This window comes from Ornithodoros turicata, chromosome 4 (genome assembly GCF_037126465.1).
Source record: "Ornithodoros turicata isolate Travis chromosome 4, ASM3712646v1, whole genome shotgun sequence".
Lineage (NCBI taxonomy): Eukaryota > Metazoa > Arthropoda > Arachnida > Ixodida > Argasidae > Ornithodoros > Ornithodoros turicata.
In genome coordinates this window covers 46,761,070-46,776,113 of record NC_088204.1, presented here as the reverse complement: position 1 = coordinate 46,776,113, position 15,044 = coordinate 46,761,070, and the positions used below count along the sequence as shown (strand labels likewise).

General features: G+C 43.7%; 1 long non-coding RNA gene across 2 annotated transcripts; it reads right to left on the bottom strand.

Moving 5' to 3' along the window:
- Positions 1 to 184: 184 nt before the first annotated feature.
- On the bottom strand, positions 185 to 5,247 carry LOC135393106 (uncharacterized). 2 transcript variants are annotated; one of them, XR_010422451.1, is made up of 3 exons: positions 5,083 to 5,247; positions 1,220 to 1,355; positions 185 to 655 (listed from the first exon to the last, which is right to left on the bottom strand). It is a non-coding gene; the product is annotated as an uncharacterized LOC135393106 (long non-coding RNA). The 2 variants fall into 2 exon arrangements; XR_010422452.1 differs by lacking the exon at positions 5,083 to 5,247 and adding an exon at positions 3,532 to 3,806.
- Positions 5,248 to 15,044: the final 9,797 nt, after the last annotated feature.

Sequence of the window (15,044 nt, the reverse complement as noted above, 5' to 3'; positions counted from 1 at the left end):
GTTGACTTGGCTAGAAAACTATATATAAAAAAATCTACAGCACAGCTGTGCCTCAGTTGCCTTTTTATGAATGACAAAATGTCCAGTCTCTGCACATATCACAACTTGCTTATCACTTGCAGCTCCTCACTCCTGTGAGCGAATATTTTGCTTATCATCTGGAGAGAGACAGGCGAAATGCCAGTCTATGAGGTAGGTTATCCTCTTCTTCTAAAACCATGCGCAATGAGCTGGCTTTTAAGTTGTGCTGCACGATTTCTCATAGGCTGAGGGTCATGCTCTCCCTCTTCCTGTGCTCCCTCCTCCTCTGCCTCCCCTGCTGCTCCACTGCTGCTCCACGTTCCACCTCTTCCCCACTTGGCCCATCACCTTCATCTGTATCATCGAGAGGTTCCCGAGTGTTGTACGCCAAACACATATTATGAAGCACAGCACAGGCATTAATGATTCTGCAGCTTCGATCAGGAGCAAAGTGCAGCGTGCGGTACCACTGTAGGCACCGGAACCGCATCTTCCACAACCCAAAGCATTGTTCAATGCACACGCGGGTCCTGCTGTGTGAATCATTGTAGTCTTTTTCTTCTTGTGTCGTTGGTGTGCGGACTGGTGTCATCAGCCAAGGTTGGAGGAGGTAGCCACTGTCATGGTTGGTGGCCTGTAAATGGTTGTAAAGTTGTAGTCATACTCTTGAAAATCGACAACGTAGCCCTTAAAGGTAGTTGTATCTGTTCATTTGGCGTTAGTGCCATAAAACAGTTGTGGCTATCCTATAACTGACATTCAGCAAAATGGATAGGGAAACGAGAGCAGGAAGAAGTGGGAGGAGTTTACATGTGTGTATATATTCATCTTGACAATGTGCTGTAGATAATACTGAAATTTGTGCAAATAGATAATGTAAATAAATATGTATGAAAATATAAATATTCTTAGTTGCATCCGACACAATAATTTATCTCTTTATACAGTAACACAATAAAGTGGAACAGAGCTCCACGACTGATAGTTAGCAAGGTACATGTTCTTTTCTACAACTTGCAACAGTGTAATAGATTCATGTTAATTAATTCATTACTTAATTTAATGTAATGTATATTAATTAATGGAACACAGTTGCTTAGTTCACGTGCTGATTGCTGAAATGAATTGAATGTGAAGTGTAATGCACTGTGTACTGTAGGAGTACAAGTTACATTATACAGAGGTAAATGCATCCTACCAACTAGCCACCCTCCTTCTTCAAATACGGTTGAGGTGGCTTGCCGCAGGTTGCAGGCAGCCCATACAGCTGGGTCATGGCATGAACCAGGGAACCTGGCGTTCAAGAAGAGGATTCGCATGGAGGCGTCACAAAGCTGAGTAAATGAAAAGATGTTTAATGACAACCTCATTGTACGTGTCCTTCGTGGACAGACAAAATGCAGCATTAATGGACAGACAGCATTATTGGACGAGAGAGAGAGAGAGACATAGGGCAATTGTGCTTTGTATTGTTGCATGGACGGTACTGAAATTTTGAGCAGAAAAGGCACGTACAATTAAGACGTTGATGGAATTGTAGCCTTTATTGCGATAGTAATTGCCATCGACAACTCTCGGGTCGAAAATGCTTGGCTGCAAAATTGGTACCTGCGTACCGTCGATAGCCCCTGGGATCATGAACACACATTTAGAGATATCTCGCAGGCAACACATTTGAATTGACAATCAACACGAACTATATGTGATCACTCCTAACTCATCAGTACTGCATGTACACTGTACTACATTACAAGTCACAGTGCACGTAGTGACTGACATCCCAGGCGGAAATTTTCTGCAAGTGGAACCACTTGCAAGTGGTTTATGAAACCTTTCCCACTTTGATGAACCACTTGCAGGTGGTTCCACTTCCGTAGCCCACTTATAGTCAGACACAGACGCGTATTTAACTGCATAGCACTTTTATTTCTCATTTTTACACTCACAGCTGGTTTTGAAGCAATGTAAAACAGCACTGAAGTACAAAGACAGAAACAGATACTAAATGAACTGCAACAATTCATTTCAAGCTGTCACGGAAAAATGTCAAATGCACTTATTCACTTATTTGCACTGATGTCATCCAGTATTACAGCAAAGGGAGTAATAGACAAAGAAAAACAGCATCAAGAATATCGAAGCTTGAGAAGTTTTGATATTCACTGCTACGATCTAATTTAAAAGGCGGTAGTTCACACAAAAGCCAACGGGCAGAGCTACCATGGTATCATGTACCTGACAGATGTTCGCTATTCGGACAGGTCCCAGTTGCAAATGAGTCACGGTAGGCATTTCTGCCAATGAGGAAGCGTGAGAGACGTCACATGCTAACAGACAGCAGTGACCGGAGCTCTGATGTCAGAGCCCGACGGATACATGTATTCAAGGGATTAATCTCGCCAAGAATGACACATAAAAAAGTAGAAAGATTGGTTTCCCTCCACACTCTACAGCAGTCTTCAACATAAGAAGGAAATGGAATCTAGTATGTCAACAACATACGAGTGTGCCAGGAGAAACACTGCAGTGTAGTGAGTATGATGGATTATATTATCTGGCGCAAGCAGGGAGCGTGACCTCACTGTGTCCAGCGTTTCTATCCGTGGCGCACTCATATTTGGAGAGCTGACGGACTAGATTTCCTTTCCACTCTTAAGTTGAATACAGTATAGTGCGCAATACAGTTTGTGCGTGAAGCTACAAAAAATGTCCATCAAAATAACACGACATGTCACCACAAATCTTTCAAGCAAAGAGTACATGGTGGCAACCTATAAAAGTGTATCAATTGCTGTGTGCACATGCATATTTGTTCTTTAGACGTTTATTCTGAAAGTAGGGTTCCGCAACAAAATCACCACAAAGGTTATGGTATAGCCGTAACGTTTGGGATATCAGGAACATGTGTACGACATAGCTCGTTCCCGAACTACACAGATTTTATTCAAACAAATTTATTATGAAGCAAGTGCTTCGCCTCTGTTAAGCGAGAGGTCACTGAAAGCAACACGCTGCTGACATCATCTGGCAAGGGAGAATGCAGGTTTTGAAGCAGACAACAATGCTGGGTGACGTCACGGTATCCGCCTCCGGACGAACCGCCGCAGTATGGAGCTCTGTTTTCTGCTCTTCGCATTTCTGTTTCGGTTTGCAATTGTCATCATTTAGAAACTAATTACACGTGCAAAATGAACGCGAGCATTGTATTCGGTATCGAGGGGCGGTTCGTGCTTGGTATGATGCTCACCTAATTTTTCTCAAATCCTTGCAAAGTCTCGCATTTAATTCACTTCAAGTGCAGTAAAGTTTGAAGTGTAAGTTTTGAGTCTACGACCTTTGGACAAAATTTTCACCTGTCCTTAGTAATGGGCATTGCATGCCAACACAGGGCACACTTTTATTTGTTGCCAACAGAGGGGGAACTTATGGTGTCAAAAGAAACAAGAATGCAGCAAAACTTGAAACATTACAAAGTTTAACAAACTTGGTACACCATATAATGAAGCTTACACATCTGGTTAACTGCTCTTGAGACATCTGTCTTCCTTCTGGCAACCATTTTCTTGTCCAGGCCAGCCCAGAGTACCTTAGGCTTTCTGTCGAGGTAAAAAGGGCAGAAAATTTATTTCACAACTCAATGCTCGCTAACCTAGCGTTTATGCAAAAGGCCATTCACTCATCTCAGCCCGCTATAAAATTCAAAACTGGCATTACATTGGTTGATTGTTACATTATCAGGGACAATGCAGATTATTATTTTACAGAATGGTATATGAAGTTCGTACATGGTATTACCGATATAAACCAGCGATGAAAAGACATGAACGAGGACAACACGCACGCTGGACTGGTAATAGTTTAATCATCAAAAGAATATAAAAGGTTGCACTCCTATCCAACCATGACTTATCTCTGTTTGCTACAAGGAATTCGGGATGAACCGACGCACAAAAATATACGCGATAAAACCCGTTGATAAACAGCAGGGACGGGAAGCAATGCAGATGAAAAAAAAAAAGTGCACTACAATAAAACAGCTGTAATACCACAGATTCAAAGCACATAACCAATTCTAATACAAAACTCGCAACGCTAACTAGGTCCAGTAAAAACCTGCACTCCTTATCGATGATCGAGTGTGACGGCTCGCATAATTAAACTGCCGATAGTAAAGCATGCATGTTATCCTTCATTCACCTTTTCATCAGGTTTATATCGCAACATATTCGTTTCAATACACATCTTGGATTATGTAGTCTTTGCGGTCTAGATCTTGTCATTACCACACAACACAACAACGTTCTACGCACTCTCAAGCTCGAATGAAATGGCCTTACCAGGTCTACAAAGTGCATGTTGATTGACACAACAACAAAAGTAGTCGCCTTACCTTGTAATTACTTGTGATCGGATCCAGTAGTCCATAAAATTGAATGCAGCGTTCCCGTTCACGTCATAACCGCAAAACACAACGGTTCAACTGAACGACACGGATTGGATCGGATTGGATGGTCTCCATTTCATTCTGTCGCTAGCGATGGCGATGCCACCAGACAGTAATGCTCCCACTTTCTCCAAGATTGTTGTCAAAGTGGTTTCAGTGTTCCTCATATCAGACCCCAAGTGGGCCCGTCTAACCCACTTTAATTTTCGCTTTATCACCAAAATGTAACCATATTGAATTAAAGTGGACATTGTCAAGTCTACTTGCTGGCAAAATGGAACCACTTCATTCCTTCGTGGTATCCACTTGGGGCTGGAAAGGAACCAGTTGGGAACCACTAAGCATGCTTAGTGGTTCCTTACTGGAACACTTGACTCTGAAGTGGGACCAGTTCAGTCCACTTCAAACCATTTCGGTAGTCAAGTGGATCCACTTGGGATTCCAGTTCAAATTTCCGCCTGGGATAGATCCTTGTGTCGCATGAACCGTCTCTGCACCGAAAACCAGTGGATTGAAAACACGTAAGATAACACAGCATTAGCTCTGTGCATTAGCCTTTTCATCTCTTAATGTATATCATGCATACGTATATGCCGCTATCATAGGTGGTCACATACCGACACAGCCTGGGAAGCCTGCCAGTTCATAAAAGCCACGTTTCACTTCTAGCTTTGCCTCAGGTGTTGGGGGAAATCTCATGTACTTGGGCGCAAGGTACTTCAAGATGACTTCACCTACTTCATGGACAGCGCTATGATACTGCACGCTTGCTGCAGGCGATCGTTCCCTCATTCCCAATGTTTCCAAGGAAAGCTCCAGTAGCGTAGAAACGAAGGGCTGTAAGGACTCTCCGGTCTACGCTCAGAGTTGTCCGACGGGATTCTTGGGCTGAAACGTATATTGTGAGGAGGAAGATCACCGATCCCAATCATCCCCATCGCTCTAATCATCGCGCGAGACCGCGCCCAATTCATTCTGGTCTCGGCCTCCATCCTTTCCGGCTGCTTATAAAGAACCTTACCTCCATTGGCTACACCTGTCTCGCTTTTCTACCTAACAACTTGGTGGAGATGCGTCTCGATTCCCTTCCTATTCTGCAACTTCTTCACCAGGACAGAGCTCCGATCCGGCAAGCAAGTCGCAATACGTCACCGATATTTCTGGCCCCGTCTCTACACATCTGTCCTGAAATACGTCAACTCATGCCAATCGTGCCAGCGGCGGAAGCCGTCCCCTCCACCCCGATCGGGCGAGCTCCACCCCATACCACCACCCGCTGCGCCGTTCGAACGCGTCGGCATAGACCTTTTCGGCCCCCTGCCCCTTACGTCACGCAACAATCGATGGGTAATTGTGGCAATTGATCATCTCACACGCTACGTCGAGACGGCTTCACTCCCCACGGGATCGTCCGAAGAAATAGCAAAATTCTTCGTTGCCAACATCCTGCTCCGTAATGGAGCACCTCGATCCTTGGTAAGCGACCGTGGGCGTCCCTTCCTCGCCAAGCTTCTACAAGATGTCCTCGCAGCCTGTTCTGTTACCCACACCCCGACATCTAGTTACCATCCACAAACCAACGGGCTCACCGAACGGTTTAACCATACCTTGGCGGACATGCTGTCCTACTATATATCAGGCGATCACAGAAACCGCGATTCCCTTCTGCCATTTGTAACGTTCGCATACAACACTGCTGTCCAATCAACTACACGCTTTCAGCCTATTCCGACTTGTCTATGGCCGTGACCCCTCCTCCACGCTCCACACAATCTTCCCGTTTATTCCGGTGTCTGCAGATAACCCCATCCTTGCGGAAGCCGCATCCCGCTCGGAAGAATGTCGACAGATGGCTCGCTACCGAACTTTCGACACCCAAGCAACCTCCAAGATACGCTACGACCAGGTCCACCGTCCTGTCAGCTATGTGCCTGGAGACTTGGCTTGGCTGTGGACGCCAGTGCGGTCGCGTGGCCTCTACGAGAAGCTGATATCCCGATACCTGGGACCCTACACTATTACCCGCCGCCTCTCCGACGTATCCTACGTTGTCGACCCTGTTGATCGACCCAGTGACCGTCGCTGCCGCTCTACGGAAACAGTCCACGTCTCCCGCTTGAAGCCCTATATTCCACCTTCACTTCCCGTCGCCAAGCTGGCTCCTATACCGCCGGGGGGCAGCTGTGAGGAGGAAGATCACCGATCCCAATCATCCCCATCGCTCTAATCATCGCGCGAGACCGAGCCCAATTCATTCTGGTCTCGGCCTCCATCCTTTACGGCTGCTTATAAAGAACCTTACGTCCATTGGCTACACCTGTCTCGCTTTTCTACCTAACAATATTTTAAAAATGGGGAGCTGTTACGTGCGCAAAGAATGAATCCGCATTATGATCGTGTACTTACTGCGCTGCAAGTCCGGCCGAACAGCTTCGCACACCTCCCTCGCAGCTTCCTTCGACAAGCGGAAGGTAGCCGAAGAAGGTAATAGAAGGTAATTGGTCTTCCGATAACGCCTCGAAAGCATCTCGATGACTACGGAAGTCACCGGCTCCTCCTCAGCAACACCTTCTTCGAGGAAAAGCAGATTCCGGGTCCGCCATTTGCAACGCGAACGTCGAGGAGCTTTGCGTTGTTCTTCCTTGTCTGCGACTACCCTCTGGAGCGCTCAGTGGCTGCGCCGTTCTCGAAAAACGGGGTTGTTTTGGCCACCCGCGAAGAGTACCACGTGAGCGCCAAGTGAGCGCCCTGTTGCTACGGTGACAACGACGCGGAAGGCGGAGGCATCGCGAGCGCAGTGTTCGGTAACGCGCCCCAGGTTGCCCAATTACCCAGAGAGGTAGCAGCCCTCAGGAGGCCCACACAGCGTACCCGCCCAAACCGTAATCGCTCCCGTGCTCGCAACACCCCTCGATATGTTGGTATCATGCTGGCTTTGGTGATCGAATGTTATACTGTCTGCGTCCATGTTCACATCCGGGAAACTGAAATGCCACTCCTTAGAGGCGGCTACGGAGCACAGCTTGATCGACACCCGCCACAACAATCGCACATCGGTCGTCACCAACACAACTTCGCCGACCAGTACATTATTCTTCATCAGTGACAAGAGTTCCCGAGTACGATTCCTCGTGGGTACAGGAGCGGATGTCTGTCTCATTCCCGCAACTCCTGCTGTGCATCGTCGACATCCTCCAGAGTACACGCTGTCAACACCCAGCCTATAGCCAGTTACGGAGAACAATCATTCACTGTGAATTTTGGACTCCGAGGTATTTTCCGTTGGTGCTTCATACGAGAGGATGTGACGCACGCTATATTGGGAGCTGATTTCCTCAAACACTTCGACTTACTCGTCGATGTACGCCGAAAACGCCTTCTCGATCCAGGCATGCACTGTAATGGGATACCGTCATCGGTACCTTCCATCGGACCCACTCTTCTGCTGCACCCTTCCACATCTCCATACGCCACCATCCTCTGTGACTTTCCGGAAATTGCGGAAAATCCGGTCTGCGGAGCGCGCAGACAATCACTTCCCCAGAGCAGATATTTATTAAAGAACTTCCACAAACACAACTTTTAATTAAGGAAGACATTCTTAGTCCATATAATGATAATTAAAATCAAAATTTCTACCATAACAAGTCTGAGCTTCCTGTATGTGACCTCCGTCTTTGTGATGTAAATCAGCATAAAAAAAAACATATGGATATAAATAATTAAGCATTCCATGCTCAAATCATACCACACATCCACACCATCCAGGAAAGCAATAATTAAACAAGCAATAGTTAACACTGCCAGAGGGATATCATTAGCAGAATACAGTGAACCCTCGTTAATATGACCCTCGATAACCTGACATACGCGCTTTACGACCATGCTCCTGGGGAACAATGCAGTGAAACCTCTGCGAATCCCCCCCTCCCTCCGTTAATATGACAATTCCGCATTATGACCAAAATTTTCGGAAACGACCATGGTCATAATAACGAGGGTTCACTGTATTTAACTTCTAAGCTTGCTATCAACATGACCTGAGCTAGGACGAACGCCTAGGAACACGAATTACAATATGCGGGACAATTTTCATTGATATGAAATATGGTACAGACCTCACTTTCTTCCTTGTGCATTCAGAATCATTACATATACACACAATTTTGGCTCACATTCACGCATTTTGCCGAACATTTCCATGAGAAGAGCACAGTGACACACACACACACACATTCTCAGATAGACATATACACTGACCACAGTCTGCTTCTGCTAGAACCGGTTTCACCTCTTCTTTCAGGCATCCCTCTTTCACTCTTTCCTCGAAACGCGCGGGAGATCTCCCTCAACCCCCAATCGACGATTCCCTCCCAACGATAAAATACATATTGGGCGCCATCATCATGAGAGTGAAGGGTGATAGCAAAACACAGGTAACACCTTAAATGCAACGACTAATCTTGCTGTTATATGAAGGCGATATATATTATTATCCCAATTCAACCATATACAATGATCACAAATACCCTATGTGTAAGCATCCTGGGGGTAGCCAATTCGAATTTTGTTGCAACTCACATCCCGTTGTTTTTCTTTTTGTTCCTTATCACATCGTCATCACGAATAGGTGTAACGAAATAATAATTATCTGCTTGTATTAATCGAAAGCTACCAAATACGAATCTATCAAGTGAAGAGCAGAACACAGGAACATGTAGATAGATGAAGAAGTAGAACCAGACGCACACACACACACACACAATCATAGCAATAATTATTAGTCAACACTAGAAATATTATGTTAAAAGAGGAACAAGCAGAACTCAGGAATATGTAGATAGATGGAGAAAGTATGGAGGAGTATAATCAGACACGCAGAATCGTAGCAACAATTAACAATAGTCAATGCTTGAAGAAATAATAATTATCTACTTATGTTAATCGAAGGCTACAAAATACGAATCTATCAAGCGAAGAGCAAAACACAGGAACATGTACATAGGTGGAGAAGTAGAATCAGACACGCAGAATCGTAGCAACAATTATCAATAGTCAATGCTTGAAAAATTAATAATTCTCTACTTATATTAATCGAAAGCTACCAAATACGAATCTACCAAGTGAAGAGCAAATAACAGGAACATGTAGATAGGGGGAGAAAGTATGGAGGAGTATAATCAGACACGCAGAATCGTAGCATTAATTATCGATAGTCAATGTTAGAAATAACATGCTAACAGAGGAACATCAAATAATCATTAAATGGATAGAATCATGGCGAGCAGTCATAGAAGTAATTAAAGCAATCCATAGTCAATGCTAAAAACTGTCAGAGGGATATCATTAACCAACCTTTAATTAAAGAAGAGTTAGCTTCTATGCATGTTGCCATTCCGATCTGAGCTAGGGCGAACACCAAGGAACACGAATTTCAATAGCAGGACAGTTTTCGTCAATTTGAAAGAGGCTACAAAGCTTACATTTTTGTGCATTCGGGATCATGTGCACACATTAAACGTCATTTTGACTCACATTCTCGTATTCTGTCGAATATTTTCATGAGAAGAACACAATAACACACACACACACGCACACGCACACAAAGACAGCATCAGCAGACATCAGCACACAAAATCAGCAGACATTTCGTGAGCGCGTCTGTGGAAATCGTCGGTATTGGACGATTGGACGAATGGACAATTGGACGAATACCGACGATTTCCACAGACGCGCTCACGAAATATCTGCTGATTTCAGGAAGCGTAACTATCCCAGCAATCTAATTGAAAATGCTTTCACCAAATCATGCTCGCTGGACAGAGAGTTACTTCTTTCCAGCCAACGTAACGATGAACACAGAAATATTACTTTCGTGACCACCCACAACAAAGCCCTTCGTAACACGAAAACTATTTTCCAGCGCCATCTTAACATTCTACACAGTGACGAAAAATTGAAAGAACTATTTCCTTCTGCCCCCATTGTTACATTCCGCAGGTCAAAGAATATCCGGAATATCCTTACTTCTTCGCGTTTGCGCCGTACAACAACACCTGGTTCGGGTCCCTGCAACGGCACACGCTGCCAAATTTGTAATCTTATTTCTGCCTGCACCTCGGTCTCTAGTACCATAAACAACTACACCTTTCAAATTAAACAATCTTTGCACTGTAACTCCTTTAACATTTGTTACCTAATAACATGTATGAAATGCAATGTTCAGTACATTGGTGAATGTACGAACATTGTAACTGAACTGAGCAATGTAAAACCTCTGACGCAACACCATGCGTCAGAGGTTTTACGGTCATAAATCCGACATTGTCAATAATCGCCCCACCCCCGTTGCTATACATTTTAATCTTCCCGGGCACGACATGGATACACACCTGTCCATTGCAATTCTGGAATCTGGCTGCACCACCGATTGCAAACGCAAAAATCGCGAGTCCTTCTTCATTTCTAAATTTTCTTCTTTAAAACCACGGGGACTAAACGTTCATGGCGGTCCTCTGCAGTTGTTCAACCCATCATCCAGCTAAGCTACTCCATTTACCTTCTGTTCTTAGCATTCTTAGCTCCATTTTCCCTTCAGCCCATAAGGTCACCCGTACCTTCCCACGCAGTTCAACAAAAGCTGTGTTCCCCTCGTACACGGCTAGACATCCACCTGTGCCTCCGTTTTTTCACCACCAAATCTTTTGAACCCCAATTCTCCGAATGTCTCATTTACCCGTACACCTTCTCTTTCCTGAGTCTTATGTGACGGTTGCTCACGTGATGCATTGTATTACTGTCTGGTTGTTTTGTGTTTACTTAGTTCTGGAAACCTGTTTTATTGTATCTGTTCACTTGGTATATATACTCGTGTCGCACTTAGTTGTGTAACCTGAAGAAGTGCAGTCTCTTGCACGAAAGTTCTTGTTTGAATAAATATTAGTTGCTCCTAACCGTTTTTCATGTTACAAGTGAAGAAGCTGTAACTCAAAGGAAACATCATCGCTTTTCTTTGCTTTTTTTCGCTTTAGCATTCATTATCACTACAAATTTTAAATATACTCATATCGTTTTTTAAGGTCATGGAGAAACAATCCTTACACATGTATGGAAACATTATTCTGTCCTTAATCAGGAGTATAAATTTGAAAATGAAAGAAGATATGATAATACATCTATAAGCTCACTCCTCAGGGCGGTTTGCAAAAGTCTCATGGCTTCGAAGACTATTTCAAGACAACTGCGAAAGTCCAATGCATAACTGAAAGAATGAGTATGGCTTCATTTGTCAACATATTATGTAAGGATCAAAGTACCAAATTTACATCACACGATACAAACGCAACGAAAACAGGCTAAATGAGAACAACGAACATGACCATTTAGTGATGGGAAGCTCTTTTCTGTATAATTAGACAGTCATAAAAAGCTTACGTCAAGAACTGATTTTCTGGCGGTGAAATGACAAACTATATGCATATCTAAGCAACAAACATGTATTTTTCATTGACCTACAAGAGCGAGCTGGACTGCAAATATTCCACCAAAACCCATCAGTTCTCTCAGCTCTTTTCTGTATAATTAGACAGTCATAAAAAGCTTACGTCAGGAACTGATTTTCTGGCCGTAAAATGACAAACCATATGCATATCTAAGCAACAAACATGTATTTTTCATTGACCTGCAAGAACGAGCTGGACAGGAAATATTCCTACAAAACACATCAGTTCCCTCAGGTATTCTTCACTGCATGCAAGCAACCTATTCTCAGTTGTGAGAGGGGACAGACAAAACCTTTCTTGCCGGCTACCACCCCATTGCCATAAACTCCCCATGCTCCCAAGAATAAAACGTGGAGATGTATAGTCTTTACGACTTCAAACGCCCCAAGGATGGATGTAATTAATGTGGGGGAGAATCAGTACACTGGGTGAAGATAAAATTATCTCCACACACCTCAAACCAACGCTTTTCTTCTTTACAAATTCAATATCATCATATTTCAAACTTAACAAAAATACAAAAACTCAATCAAAACTATTTTTGAGTGCATAAACAGAACAACCAACGCTAGAAGAGGACGAACAGTTTGCACCAGCATAGGAACTCACCAAGACAAAGACGACAAGCGAAAGTTTTGCGAAGTTTCAATCCCAAAATTCGCGGTCACCCCCCGTCGGCGCACTCCGTCACTATACTCAGCCGCTATGCGGGAAGCGGCCTTACAGGATGTGAATTCAATGGGAGACAGCGTTTATGCCAATTAACAGCAAAACAGAATAACATTTTTAAGATGTCATCGTCTAATAGAGAAGAACACCATGTAAAGAACCCCTGGAGACATGAAAGGCGCCAGCATAATATAAGCCTACTGCACCCTGGCCAAATGAATTTTGATGCATTGCGCCTATGGGGATTCCGTCGATTTTTGCACATCGCCCATGTTTAGACTACGATTTTTGGACAAAGGCAGTCAAATTCTGGAAATGTCATCGCCTATTTTATTTAAGTACGTCCTCCAGGCCACATACCAACCACGGCACGATGTGTGAGTGTTAATCCTGATGCACCCATGGCCTTCAAAGTTGCGACTCAGACAAGGTTCCCCTAGGCGCTCGACGGACTAAGTCCCAGCCTTATCGTAATACGCATGCGCTGAGACTGTACGGCCGGCCTGAAGGAGTTCGAAACGAGAACGGTAATTTTTTTTACAGGACTCGAAGGGGCTGACAGAACAGACAACTTTATTTTGAGTGAGTAATATACAAATGATACCGTTTTGTATTTTATATTGCTTTTATATTAAACTACCCTATACAACTTGAGAAAACTGTCCATTTCGAGTGCCGTTTTGGAAGTAATTTTGTCAAACGCGACCTGTCAGGGTGCAACAGGAGAACAAAATACGAGGTTCAAACCCCGTGATCTTACTTTCACATATACATATTACAAAATCAGCGTAGGACATCTTTAATATTATTGTTATATCCAATGATATTAAGCCCCGAAGTTGACGAAATTGGCCACTTGGCCATTTCGATGCCGTTTCGGAAGCGATTTTGTCAAACGCGACCTCTCAGGGTGCAACAGGGGAAGATACGGGGTTCAAACCCCGTGATCCTACTTTCACATATACATATTACATAATCAGCTTAGGGTATCAAATGATATTAAGCCCCGAACTTGATGAAGTTCTCCATTTGGCCGTTTTGGAAGCGATATTGTCAAACGCGACCTCTCAGGGAGCAACAGGGGAAGATACGGGGTTCTAACCCCGTGATCTTACTTTCACATATACATATTACAAAATCAGCTTAGGACATCTCTAATATTATTTTTATATCAAATGATATTAAAGCTCCGAAGTTGACGAAATTGGCCACTTGGCCATTTCGATGCCGTTTTGGAAGCGATTTTGTCAAACGCGACCTCTCAGGGTGCAACAGGGGAACAATGTACGGGGTTAAACCCCGTGATCTTACTTTCACATATACATACTACAAAATCAGCTTAGGACTTCTTTAAGATTATTTTTATATCAAATGATATTAAGCGGCAACGTTGACGAAATTGGCAATTTGGCAATTTCGAGTGTCGTTTTGGAAGCGATTTTGTCAAATGCGACCTCTCAGGGTGCAACAGGGGATCAAGGTACGGGGTTCAAACCCCGTGACCTTACTTTCACATATACATATTACAAAATTAGTTTAGGACATCATTAAAGATGTCCTTGTAAAGATGTAAAGATTATTATTTTTGTATCAAATGATATTAAGCCCCAAAATTGACGAAACTGGCCATTTGGCCATTTCGAGTGCCGCTTTGGAAGCGATTTTGTCAAACCCGACCTCTCAGGGTGCAACAGGGGATCAAGATACGTGGTTCAAACCCTGTGATCTTACTTTCACATATACATACTACAAAATCAGCGTAGGACATCTTTAATATTATTGTTATATCCAATGATATTAAGCCCCGAAGGTGATGAAATTGGCCACTTGGCCATTTCGATGCCGTTTTGGAAGCGATTTTGCAAACGCGACCTCTCAGGGTGCAACAGGGGAACAAGGTAACCCCGTGATCTTACTTTCACATATACATATTACAAAATCAGCTTAGGACATCTCTAATATTATTTTTATATCAAATGATATTAAAGCTCCGAAGTTGACGAAATTGGCCAGTTGGCCATTTCGATGTCGTTTTGGAAGTGATTTTGTCAAACGCGACCTCTCAGGGTGCAATAGGGGAACAAGGTACGGGGTTCAAACCCCGTGATCTTACTTTCACATATACATATTACAAAAGTAACGTAGGACATCTTTAATATTATTTTTATATCAAATGATATTAAGCCCGGAAGTTGACGAAATTCGCCACTTGGCCATTTCGAGTGCCGTTTTGGAAGCGATTTTGTCAAACGCGACCTCTCAGGGTGCAACAGGGGAACAAGATACGGGGTTCAAACCCCGTGATCTTACTTTCGCATATACATACTATAAAATCAGCTTAGGACATCTTTAATATTATTTTTATATCAAATGATATTAAGCCCCAAAGTTGAGGAAATTGGCCACTT